The sequence below is a fragment of the Chanodichthys erythropterus genome, chromosome 19 (genome assembly GCF_024489055.1).
Source record: "Chanodichthys erythropterus isolate Z2021 chromosome 19, ASM2448905v1, whole genome shotgun sequence".
NCBI classification, from domain to species: domain Eukaryota; kingdom Metazoa; phylum Chordata; class Actinopteri; order Cypriniformes; family Xenocyprididae; genus Chanodichthys; species Chanodichthys erythropterus.
In genome coordinates, this window is record NC_090239.1 from 18,007,002 (window position 1) to 18,021,279 (window position 14,278).

Sequence of the window (14,278 nt, forward strand, 5' to 3'; positions counted from 1 at the left end):
TTGCGGAAGTCGATGCAGACACGCAGGGATCCATCTTTCTTTGGGACGATCACCATTGGGCTGCTCCACTCGCTTGATGAAGGCTCAATCACTCCTAACTCCTTCATCACCCTGATCTCTTCCTTTAAGGGTTCCACCAGCCTCTCAGGCACCCGGTAAGGACATTGGCGTGATGGTGTCGGGTCGGAAAGGTGGATGGTATGTTGGGTCAGCTCAGTCCGTCCAGGCCTCTGACGGAACAAAGCAGGGAACTGGTTCAGGAGGTGCTGCAGCTCTTCCTTCTTGGAGTATTCTAGGTGCTCCAGGCTCACCACAGACGGCTGTCTCTTTGCATCCTCTGATTCCTCTTCCTCTTCCACCTCCACCTTCCTCACCAGAAGAGATATTTCCGGTCCCTTACCGGGTGGCTCCTTCCATTCCTTTAACAGGTTCACATGGTAGGTCTTGCCCTTGTCTGGATGATGCACTTCATATGTGACTGGTCCCATCTTGCGGACCACAGTGTATGGCCATTGCCACTTAGCCAGTAGCTTGCTCGTTGAGGTTGGCAACAGGAGTAAAACCTTCTGCCCAGGTTGAAATTGTCGTAGTCTGGCGTGCTGATCATACCATCTTTTCTGCGCTCGTTTTTCCTGTAGATTCTCTTTGGCCTGTTCTCTGTACTGCTCCAGGCGATCTCGCATCTCTAGCACGTACTGCACGATGCTGCTTTTCTCCTCCATCTTGCTTGCAGGTTCCTCCTCCCAGCCTTTCTTCAACAGGTCCAGGGGTCCTTGTACCTGCCACCCATAGAGGAGCTCGAACGGTGAGAATCCCGTTGACGCTTGGGGTACCTCTCGGTATGCGAAGAGAACAAACGGTAGCCACTTGTCCCAGTCTCGTCCTGTGTCTGCAACGAACTTCCGCAGCATGTTCTTGAGAGTTTGGTTAAATCTCTCCACCAAACCATCCGTCTGTGGGTGGTAGGGGGTTGTTCGGATGGCTTTGATGCCCAACTGCTTGTTCAGCTGCCCCATCAGTCGTGACGTGAAGTGACAGATAGTTCTACACGACCCCTATCAGACCCAGTGTTATGGGAAACCCCATGTACAGTACCTCTGGGTGGTTGAGTACGAAGACCCCCGCGATGAGCATTCAGGTACTGCTGAGCCAACTTTGCTGCCGCCAGTCCTGACTTCGGCTCGTGCTCTCTGACCCAGGTACGTGCGTCGTAGGGAAGCACCCGAAGAAGCTGCTCCAGGATGATGAATTCACCGATCTCCTCTTTAGAGTGCTCCTCTGGTCGCACCCACCGCCTGTACAGATTCTTTAGCCGGTGGTAAGTCTCTGTTGGTGACTCTCCAGCTGGAACTGTAGACGATCGGAAGCGTTGACGGTAGGTCTCTGAAGATATGTTAAACTTCTCCAGCAATGCTTCCTTCAGGTCAGTGTAGACCTCAGCCTGCTCCTCGTCCATTGCCAGGTAAGCCTCCAATGTTTGCCCTGTCAGCAACGGAACCAGACGATAGCTCCACTCCTCCTCCGGCCACCTCCAGGTCCTGGCCAGACGCTCGAACCGCCGAAGATAATTCTCGATGTCTTCCCCCTGCTGGAAGCTCGGCATCTTCGGGTCAGCCCACAGCATCGGCACTCTTGGTGCGGCGACAGTCGGAGAGTCTTGGACGTAGGCCGGTCTGTGTCTTGTGGATACCTTCGGTGCTGGTGTTGGTAGCTCCATTCGTACGCTGTCCACGTCAAGCGAAGTCTCAGCAGGATGGATTGACTGCACGATGGACTCACGAAGTCCTCTGAGCTCCCGCAGATATCTCTCCTCTCTATCCTCGAGCGTCAAGAAATCTGCGCATCAGGGAAATCATACCCTCACCAGCTGTAGCGTCAGGAGTGATTGACTTGGCTGGTGGTGGACTGGGCTTTGGTGAGACTCTGGGAAGACTCGTGGCTCCTTCCTCATCCTCCGTAGTCTCAACAGAATTCCAGGTCTCCTCCTCTGACGCTGCCTTCACTTGGGACCGTAAACCCGCCCTGGGTTTTTTACCCTTCGGCGCTGTCTTGCGAGTCGCCATCCCACCGCTGCCACCAAATGTGATAAAGACGAAGCCCACCAGCTCGCCTTCGGGGAGGAAGTGTAAGTCCGTGAGGGGATGTAAAAATGATGGCTCACTCGCAAAGCACTTTTCGTGCAAAGTGTAATTTATTTACAGTGCCAAAAGTTGGTCCACAGTGAAAAATATATACAAGTGTCCACAAAAGAGAAAAAATAAATAAAGAAACAACAAAGGAAAAATAAACCAGAAAATAATCCAACAATGAAATATATACAGGTATCCACAATATACAAAAGAAAGGGGTTTTAGATTTGCTCGAGGCACCACGGTAGCACTCTTGCGTTGACTTGGTAAACAAGTACTGTCTTTAGTTTTGGCCTGGCTTTTATAGGCCAAACCCCGCCCCTTTTTGGGCCACCCCATCTTTGGGTACATATAACATAATGCACATCAAAATACCTCAACTATTTCATATTAAATATGATAACAATAATAGTTAATCCCTATGTATAATATATAATACACACATAATCCAATCACACATAATACATTTAACACATAATCTGGACAATTAAATACACACTCAAACACCTATTCACAATGGACAATGGTTTCGTCAGCTTCCGGTTGCGCTGCGCTGGCGCGACCAGGCCGTGACGTCATAAGCGGCCGCCACTCGATTGTTCGGTTTGTCCAGCGCAGTGTTTCCCACCAGAAGACTGACTACGCCCACAACGACAAACAGCACAGAGACGAAACAAGACAACAAGTGCAGTGTAGGTGTATGAAATGACCGGGAAATGTAAACGGAATGGATGGCGGGAGGAAAATGGAGTAATGGGAGAATGTCCATGTGCTATCGTGACTGCGTGTGCACCCGCAACTACGATAGCGGCAACGGCTGGGAGGAACGATACAGAGAATGAATGAGGTAAGTATGTGCGAGGTAAGGAGTGTGTGTGTGTGTGTGTGTGTGTGTGTGTGCCAGTGCTGCTTCCCCAGCGGTGGCAGCTAATGTGACTTTATCACAGTGGTTAAAGTTACCATCGTTTCTTACTGTATTCATGGAGACGAGCCGTCGTTATTTTCATTTTTTAAACACTTGCAGTCTGTATAATTCATAAACAACTTCATTCTTTATAAATCTACCAACAGTGTGTAATGTTAGCTTTAGCCACAGAGCACTAATCAAACTCATTCAGAATCAAATGTAAATACAATACTTGTACGATTAGACATGCCGCATGATGAACACTATGTAAAGACCTATTTTGAGGGTTATATTAGCTGTGTAAGGGGAGCACGAGAATTTAAAGGGGCCGCAGCCTAAATCAGCGCATATTTAACGATGCCCCAAAATAGGCGGTAAAAAAAAAAGAATAAAAAAAAAAATCTATGGGGTATTTTGAGCTGAAACTTCAGACACATTCAGGGGACACCTTAGACTTATATTACATCTTTTGAAAACACTTTCTACGACACCTTTAAAATATAATGTGCATACACAATAGTAAATAGTAAAATTAATTTACATGTTTTGACAGAACGGTTGCATGTTCATGTTAATAAACTTACATTTCGCCAAATTCACCCCCTCATTGAAGTTCTGGTTCACCCGTGCTCAGAGTATCAGCACAGCATCAGTTGTCCGAATGAAACAGTTCGGCTCAGAGGCGGTGCTACCACGCATGCTCAGTATCTCCAGCTCATCGGTTCTCAGTATCGAACGTGTCCGAAAGAAACAGTTCTGGGTTCTGTATTGGTGATTCGAGAACCGTATGTTTAGTAGTACACACATGCTCGGTATCATCTGCTCCTTGTCATACGTTATCTCAGCACAGCATGTCTGTTCATGCTGTGTGTTTGAGTTACTAGAGTATATATACTCCAGGATATATTCAGGCATGTCTGAAAGTGAGTAACTTTAAAAAAAAAAATTGTGGATCAGTGCTGACTTGAGATGCGAACTGTTTGGAATGATTCAGTCCGATTTGGTGAACTGGTTTGACCAGTTCACTAAAAAGAACCAGTTCAAAAGAACGATTCGTTTACAAAATGGACATCACTATTTCTCATTTATCAAAGTGGGTAAAAGCACATGCAAAAATTTCCCTTCTGATTTTGCCTCTGCAGTGATGCTTCTTTTGTTCCAGAGCTGGTTCAAAGAGTTTAATAATGAGACCCTTCAGAGGAGGAAGAGGAGAGAGAGAGACAAATAAGGGTCTTGAAGGTCTAGTGGCTGATCAGAAGATGCTGATTCAATAAATTACTCAAAGCCAGGTGTCCCAGATTCAAGGTTCAGTTTGCTGACAGTTATCATGCCAACACGAGTTGCCATAGGAATACACAGGGAAGAAAAATCAAGGCACATGCACACAAATATGTGCACTGTGTATACATATGAACCCGGAGTACATTTATCATACATTATTGTGTTAACTTCTGTTCATGGGGAGGATGTGTGGTGCAGAGGCGGGCGTAGCAATTAGGCATCCATATATTGCAGCATATCACAAGGAATATCCCTGAGGATGAAATCTTAAGCTCTTAGGTGTCAAATTGGTTTTGATTATAATAGCAACCTAGATCTAGACATCCATACTAAGCTCAAATAAAGAAATAAAAGCCTTCAAAGTTGGTGTTACAACCCCAAAAGGGCAGTAACAGTGAAAACAATCAAGTGTACCAAGTAACTAAAAACTATGTGGGAAAATCACTGCAGGCTTGTAGATTGTATCAAGGGAGGTAGATGGAGGCGTTGTGTGAACTGTCTCAGGGTCTGATAATTTTTTGTGGTGATATGGAACCCTATATGACAAAGAGAATCTTCTCTTACTTCAAACAGTATTTTCTGGAATTTTGACAATCTGAGCCTCAGAGGCAGAACAGACTTGAGATGAAAGGGAATATGGTGGTCTAATAAAGCAAAGCCCCAAAAGGCCTACATTACAGTTGTTTTATTCCAGTAATTGGTGTTCCTAAATCCCACTTAAAGGGATAGTTCACCCCAAAACGAAAATTGTCATTTTTACTCGCCCTCAAGTTGTTCCAAACCTGTATATATTTCTTTGTTCTGCTGAACACAAAGGAGGATATTTGGAAGAATTTTTGTAACCAAGCAGGTCTCGCACCCCATTGACTACCACAGTAGAAAAAAAAAAAAAAAATGCTATGGTAGTAAATGGGGGGCGAGATCTGCTTTGTTACAAACATTCTTCCAAATATATTAAAATTCTGCTTGCATGCTCAGTATCTAACGTGTCTTCCAAATATATTCCTTTGTGTTACAGCAAAACAAAAATATATACAGGTTTGGAACAACAATGACAGAATTTAAATTTTTGGATGAACTATCAGTTTATTATAAATTTTATAAAAAGACAGCAATGCAATTAATTGAATTTAATTTTTCGTTATTAATATTAATAATAATTGGAATAACAAACATTTATTTTGTAAAGTTCAATATGCCTGTTTTCCCCAAACACATTTTCAAATACAACCTATTTCTGAATATATCTGAATATTTGATTGTGTATAGATTATTTTTTTTTGTGTGTGTGTGTTTGAAAATGAAGCCTTAAACCTTAGACCAGGGAAGTAGTTATTAAGTAGTATTGATAAGCAGTAATTAGGAGTTTATGAAGGCAAAAGGTTGTAGTTAATGGTTAATAATGAGAATTGGACCCTAATCTAAAGTGCCACCATTGCAATAAATATTTAGTCATTTCCAAAATAAGGAAATGAGGTAAACTTACTAAAAAAATATCCATGCAAAAAGCTACTGTAAATGTGTACCCAAGATCCAAATTAGGCAAATGCAACTTCAATAGTTGTCCTCAGACAGCGACAATGGCAGCATTTATGCACACGATTAAGAAGCCACATCTGAACTCCATCTGTTCCTGCTGTGTGACTGTTGCACCAATGCCAACACAGCCAACCGGACGCCACCCCACTGCCGCTGACAAATTAACACTTAAACACACCCTTGGCTCGCTCGCAGCTGAAGAGAGCCAGGGGGGAAGAGAGGGGGTGGAAGATTCAATTAAAGAGCAGAGGAGCACTTAGAAGGACTCGGACGAGTCGACACGAGAATCTTGGCCTGGCTGTTGACAGGGAAGCCAACTCATTAAGATGCAGGAGCAGAGGTGAGCTGTAAAACCGATGTCTTGCCACATATCATGGTGAGCAGGGAAGGCAGGAACACATTTTCCCTGGGACGTTTACAGTTATAAGTTATTGTGTGCGGCTGCGAGGGGAGCGCGGGATGGGATAAGGATGTAGCCTAAAGCTTTTGCTGTTCTGGTAAACCAGCACACAGCCTTCCCCTGTGAATTCGCTGTCATCGCATGAATAAACAACGTACAGGTAACACTTCAGGGGACTTCGACTGGTAAATAACCAATGCTAAGTGGCACAGTTGCTGACTCTGCTTTCGTATAGAGATTGAACAGATGCCATTTCCCAAATATACACAAAGTTTGAGGGGTGGACAGGTGTGGTTAGATTTAAAGTGTGTTTTTCACAGCCATGTTTCTCTCTCAGACAAGTCTCTGTCAAAACTCTTACTGTGCTCTGAATCCCAAAGAACAGATGTTTGGAAGAGATTCAATATATAAAAATAATAATAAAAAAAATCCCAACAGCTGTCAAGTTACAAAAAGAGTCAGAAAATCACATTTGGCACTGTAACACGCTATGAAATTAGAAACAGCGAAGACTGTTTCTGCAGTGCCTGTAGACTTTGTCTGCATTTTTTAACATTTGATTTATTTATTTGCCTTGCTGTTCAGATGAGTTCATTCTTCAAGCAACTGCCATTCTTGGCCCGAGGGTCTTTTTTTTTCTTTAAGGCAGCAATATGTATCGGGGGCTGTTTTGAGTGGGAGAGAGTAGAAGATCTGGAGGGAATTCAGCAGAGGAACATAACAAAACCCATTGCTCTTTGAGCCACTAACATTTTCCATATTTTCCAAGCTAGCAAAAATAATCAAAATACATCTTTAATCTGCCAGATGATAAATCTAATGGCTTGACTGACAGTGAGAGTAATTAAAATGCATTTTCAAGGAAAGGCAGGTAGCTCAACAAAAACGATCCAGTAAAGTGAATGAACATCTTAAAACATCCAATTGTTGCCTTAAACAGCATGAAAATATTTGCCAAGCACAGGTTTCTTTCTTGTGTTGACATTTCCTATTGAAACAGGAAGTTACAGATATGTCCCAAGGGGTTGTCAATTTTTTTAAGCCAATTTAGTTTTGTTATTGGTTGGTAGTGAGAAGTAAGTTGTATTAGGGGGAGATACTTTCTCATTCTAGAGTATTTTACTAGACAATCATTTTGTGAGCACAAGATGAATCATCCATTTTCCTGGAAGAAATTTCCATTTAAAATATTATATATATATATATCTTGATAAAATATTTGAATGGACCAAACCAACAAAACTTTTTTTTTTTTTTTTTTTTCAAATCTTAGACTTTGTCATGTCATATTTTATAGATTTCTAAATGAAACTATCAATTTTAATAATTAATATTAAATTAACACAAACATACCCTTGGCTCGCTCGTAGCTGAAGAGAGCCAGGGGGGAGGAGAGGGGGTGGAAGATTCAATTAAAAAGCAGAGAAGCACTTTGAAGGACTCGGACGATTCGACACAAGAATCTTCCACTTAGGTTTATTGCTTTTAAAGAGCTCAAAAAAGTTCATGAGTTCAGGCCTCAGTAGATCATGAATAATGAAGCAAACAACACATGCCAAACTACTTGTGAGTCATTATCTGATTCTTAGTTGGACTATAGAGACGGTGTTTTTACCCACAGTGCAGTGCTGCCGGCTGGGTGAGGAGCACCTGCGAGATAAGAGAATGAACTCAGGGTCTCTCTCTTTGTTGCGAGTGTGTGACTCACAAGCCTCTACATTATCTTTCTGAGATAAAGCGTCTTTTAATGGGTAGAATGTGCAGCACTTGTAATTTTCCAAACCCAGGCGATGTGAATAATATAAAGCAGAAGCTGGAATGAATAAATGTAATATAATGGGAGGACACAGATTCACTGTCCTGAGAGAGCAAGAACAGTCAATATGCTTCACATCAATGCACAGTCTGCTGCTTTCATTATTGAAATTAATCACTAAATGTCTAATTGAAAGGGGCTAATGGCAGCATTACCTGAGATCGATGGATGATCAATAATGGGGAATTATGGGTGTAATCATGTTGGTGTGGAGCTCAGGGGTAATCTGGGTCAATATATGTTCATGTGACATATGAATTTGATTTTGGGCTCTGGACTGATGAATGTTACATAGCTTACTCTGACAATGAATCTTGTCTTCATCAATGATCCTGCAATGTGCTGGCACAGCCATAAAGCAACAGCAAATAAAAATGGATAAAAGTGATTTTATGTGCTTACAGGTTTCATTTTAGCCAACTGCTAGATCATTTTACCAGAATGTTTTTTTTTTTTCTGCATAAATGATAGTTCATAGTGACCATGGGTTGTAAAAAAAAAAAGTTATGTGTTATATTTCAAGTTCTCTGAAGCCAAACATTAAGTTTGCTTGATGAACAGACCGAAATGATGTATGTTGCTGGTTGGACATTAATAACAAACATCATTGGTTCTGAAGTGTCTCATATACATTATTTACATCAAAGGTGTCATTTAATTTGAGAGCAACAGTGAAGATGACTTAAGGTTTAGTCTCATTTCAGTATACTAATAGAAAGACGTAATGAAAATAAGTGTGCTTAATTGAATTGCACTAAGTAGTCTTAAAAGTATAATTTTATTAATCATAGTTTACCATAAATGCTTGTCAGTACATTTGGCTATACATTTAACCATATTTGAAAGACAAGCAATTATTAAATTACATAAAGTTCCTGGAATCACAAAAAAGGCACTCTGAAGTTCAGGTGATTGGTATTGGTAAAGTATAAAGCTTACAAAAAATACAAGCATAATAGCACAGCTTTTGGTGGATTATTTTGTGACACCGCTAGACTGTAATTCATGCAAGTGCATTATTTTGTGACTGTCCATCATTATAAAAAATATATATATCGATATCCGAGTAAGACATAACACCCAAGACTGAAATGATCTACAAAACAAAGCTCAAATGGAGCTAAATTAATTGCAGAAGATGAATACTTCAAAGCAAATCTCAAATCATAATGTTTGAGGAATATCAATACATCACTGTCTTGCAAGCACTGTAATAAAAGAGGAATATCAATACAAAACTCTCCTTACAAGCACTATAATAATGTTCTAAATTAGGAAAAAAAAAAACTTGTCATACCTTTCCACTGCCTACAGAATGCACTTTGAGCTCTAGTTTCATTCTTTGTGAAATAAAACCTCAATGCAGTCCTTTGGGTGGGAGTGCACACAGGGTTAAGGGTGTTTGAACTGATAAAACAGTCTTGTGAATTAGTCAAGAATCAATCCACCCACAACCCCCCATCCGCAAACCAATCCCCTGCAATATCCATCGACCATAACGGCACTAAACAAGTCAAGATGCGTTCACCCACAGCTGAAAATTGTAAAAGAAATCATTAAACTGCACACTGAAGCAGGGTGTTGAGACCAGGAACCTGAGAATTGCTTGCATACCTCACACTTTACTCTATTGTTACTCAGAAAAAAATGGGTCATGGGGTGTCATCCTAGCAGCCTTCTGGAAAATCTTCTCTTCCATTCCATTGACATGATGTTTCTTGGCAATGTTTCTTCCATCCTCAGAAGAAAGCACACTTATAGACGACATATGGCGCATAGGGGGACGAAACACGCTATCATGTAGGTACATCAGGGTATGGGCTTCCATTCTTTTCCAGAGAAGGTGAAAGATTAACTATCTGCTTCTCTTCTACCTCTCTGTGCCGTGCTCCTGAAAGATAGTGACCTGCTGTTTTAGATGGATAAGCTATAGTTTATTCAATCTCAAATGCCAAGGGTAGACTGAGCCTTTGAAATGCCCGACTGAACTCGCTCCCCGGCATAGCAATAGGGAGTCAGGCTCTGTGGGAGAGCGGGGTATTTAGAAGAGGTTGGGAATGTCAAGGAATAGCGTTCAACAAAGTGGAAAAGGAGTCAATGTACGAAGGCTTGCACTATAGTAATACATCCTAGCTGCTCATAGGCCTCATGTGATGGCAGACGGCAATCAATAGCATGTATGTGATCAGCCTACAACATCAGACTGTACATATGTCTGAGCACACTGTCCCGAAGAGCTGAGTGGCGGTGGTACTCTGGCAGCTTGGAAAGCTGGCAAAGGGCCATATTAAATGTATAGGCAGCTTTGGCTCCCAGTTGTAGAGGTTTTATGAGCACAAGCCAGCTGTTCCTGTCGGCCCCCAATCTTTCCCAGATGCACACAGCTGTAGTGCCTTTCACATGGCCTTCTCCAGAGACTCAGAGCTGTCACGTACTGCATATACTGGGCCTCTGTGTCTGACATTGGTTAAACCCTCATTATAGAGACCAAATGCTCCAGAGATCTTTTGTCGGAGGAGTATTCGTCTGCATTATGGTCCAAAGGAAAAAGATGTAGGCTGACAGTCACAAGAAGAAAATCAGCACTTCCTCTCTGAAGATTCATTTGATATTCACTTTTTCTCTTACTTAAACAATTAGCAGTTGCTATATATCAGAAATACAGACAAAGAGTCAACATTTTGTGGTCTGTAAAGAACAGCACCCAATAATTTTTAAAGATGAGATTTATTTAATATATTTTGAGTGAGTAGACTAACACTTTGTCTAGAGCAAGTGCAAGCATCTCGCTTATAATAAACCCATCGAACGTATCTGCACCAGACAAATCTTTTGACATGATTTGCAAATATTTGAGGCCGTTTACACTGGACACAAAGTAAACATTATAAACTTGTCTTTCTGAACAGGTGAATGATGATGTTGTATTTAAGAATCCATCGTAGCACCCTGCATTGCAATGCCACATTAGCTTTGACATACATGACCTGTTTATTCTAAATGCTGCTCTAAATGGAGTGACATTTGGCGTGCACTCCTGTACCCATAGAGGCTGAAAGTCCTATAGAGGCATACAGTCTTTTCCCATGTAACGTGTCAGCCATCATCTCATACCAGCTAAACTCTCTGGCTCCACCTGTTGTACAGTAGCCACGCCTCAAACTTACGCTATTGGTTGAGCTAAAAAGAGATTGACGGATTTGAGCAGACCTTTTTCTAAATATTTTGATGGTGCCTGAGGGGCTCGATGTTTACATTTTTTGTATGAGATAAACCCATGAATGGCATACTAATAGTAGTCAATGAACAAACTACACTGTAAACTGTTGGTTTAACTTGCCTTAATTTCAGTTCATTTCATTTGTAAGTTCTTTGAAATTACAATGATACAATGAAGGCGACTGAACCACATTAATTAAGTTGATTTGACAAAAGGAAAAAAAAGTGAAACAAAAAAACCTGAACTTTTTTACAGTGTATATGTTAAAAGAATATATTTTAACATAACTTACATACTTCACCTTTAACAATTAGACATTTTTTTTTTTAAATAAGTTTGACCATTCAAACAACTTTGCATAAACTACTAATAGTACTAACACTAAATAACTAATAGAACTAGTAATACTACTAATACTCATTATCAATATTATTAATAATACATTATTCATATTTTTATTGTTGTAGTCCAAGGATCATTTAGACACTTGAATAAATTTCAGTCTTTTATGTTCCAATGTTCTAAGAGTTCTAATAATGTAAATGAAAATTAATTAAACGCAAAATTGAGTGCAAATAGCTCACCTTGTTGGCAGTGGATATTTACTAGGGCTGGGTCAAAAATATCGATTCTCATTTTTACGAACCAATATCGATTCTTAAATAGCAAGAATCCTTTAGTCTAGTCTGTTTTCAGTTGATAAATGAGCAGAATATGTAGTGCCTCCCATCCAAAAAAAATCACAATAATCTTTGTGCTTTGTTTCTTTTGATATGAAGCAAAGTCTCAGATTTCAAATGACATCCATCTTATTATGAGATTCAAAAAATAAATACCGTTTTGGCGCTGTTTAATGTGACATGACAGACCGCTTTAGCGCCTCAGTTAAAGTCCCCCTGAAATTAAAATTGAAGTTTTTAGCTTTTAGTGTGAATATGTTAGCCTTAAGGTTATAAATAAGCTGGTGTGTTCCAAAACAATGACAAAATTCGCATTTAGAAGATAATAAGCATTCAAAACTTACAGTCTCTCACTTCCACTAAAATTAATCACGGATTTTAATGACATCACATCACACTTCAGTTTCTCGTCAAATCTTCTGTCCAATCAAATGTTCTCTAGAATCTGAAGACCCACCTCCTCCTACACTCGAAATCGGTCACTTGCTCATACATTTACTAGTTTCTACATGGTGAACGGCACAAAGTGCACTATATAGAGAATAGGGAATGATTCAGACAGTGTTTTTCTTTGACGCGATTGAAGTCCGTTTTCGCGTTAGTGTCACATAGGATGATCTGCCGTAACGTGTGCAGTCTGCTCTGGTCCAGAGACACGAGAGCACAGAGCGGATCATATGCGAGTCGGCACAGACCACAAAAGGTATCGGACCCATTTGAATTCTGCACAGAATGGTGTATATTAAAGCGATATAAAGGACATTAGGAGGAGAAACGGTTAGAGATTAGAAGGAAACTGAGGTTTTACAGAGTCTAACGGCTCTGGCCGAGCTGTAAGAAACAAAACGCTATTGGCTATTTTAAAAGAGGGGCGGGGCTGTTCGATATATCACCCTGTCTTTCTGTTTCAGTTGAAATTACGTCAACACATCGAATAATGCTGTGCGTGCCAAGACACTTCAGCGGGCCTTTAAAGAAAATGGCAGCACGGAGCGCATGTGAACATCCTCTCCTCCGCTTTAATACCAGTTACAGCGCAAAATAAACAAATAAACATCTGAAGGTATATTAAAAGATACAGTACATCTTACCGAAATCTGACCGAAGTGCTTCAACCTCGGAAAGACGTCAATAAAACAGCTTGTAAACAATGTCACGTAACGTCACATTGACCTCAGAAAAACATATTCAGTGACCACAAACGCAAAAGCAACATTCTTATAAATAGCTATGCACCGTTACATATTCATTATAATTTTTTAATTTTCTTCAATATGTTTGAATAAATCAGTTATGACAGCTGCAATTTAAATGTTTATATTTAAAAAAAAAAAAAAAAAAAAAAAAACAAATTGGAGAAGAAATATGATTATGTAATAGAGAATGAGAATTACGTCACTCCGCGTTGCATTTCGGGAAGGCGCCGCCATATTAGCAGGATACGCTATCCATTGCCATGGTTACTTTGACAGCAAGATCGAGAGAAAGAGCGACAGAGAGATAGAGAAAATGTATTTAATTAATCAATTTTTCGATACAGCGCAGTTTTATAGGAAGAAATGGAGAAGGAGAAAGTGAAAGGAGAGGGGTTATATCGAGAGAAACTAAATAACACCGCTAAGCAGCGTTATTTAGAGAAACTGTTTGACATTAACACCATCGACCCATACGACCTGCCAGTTACAGAATGGACGAAAAACGCAGAAGCACTACCACCTCTCACATACCCTGACATCGTCAATAACCTGGTTTATGGTATCAGTGCCTACACAATGCAACCGTTCAGAAGCTTTAAGTCATTGGAAGCTTATCAACAATTTTGCTGCGGCTGGGTGCAAGATTTACAAACCCACAAACCTGTAAACTGCGAGAGCTCAGTCATACTTGCCAAGGTTACACTCCACTTTTATTAATGGTTTTGACAGTTCTAGTGCTTATAATTGTAAAAATGTAAATTGTTTAAAATGATAATATAACTATAATAAAAAAATATGTTGCCCCCCCATTTTTCTGGCGCGCCGCACACAGCGCACATCCTTTTACAGACTTCAGATGCAAAAGCCTCTAGGTGCCGTCTGAAATTTTCTTCTAAATTGTGCATTTTTATCAAGCTTGTATGTTTAGGTTCAGTAATTTCACTTTAATGGCAATTATTAGGTCCTTTTCATTGCCATTAAAGTGAATTAACTGAACGTAAACATGCAAGCTTGATAAAAATGCACAATTTAGAAGAAAATTTCATACGGCACTTAGAGGCTTTTGCATCTGAACTCTTCAGTTTTACAGCAGTGACTATTATTCTTAAG

General features: G+C 40.5%; 1 protein-coding gene across 1 annotated transcript in view; it reads right to left on the bottom strand.

Moving 5' to 3' along the window:
* Nucleotides 1-14,278, bottom strand: part of ca10a (carbonic anhydrase Xa) — a 207,442-nt gene that overhangs the window by 36,625 nt on the left and 156,539 nt on the right. The window lies entirely within an intron of this gene.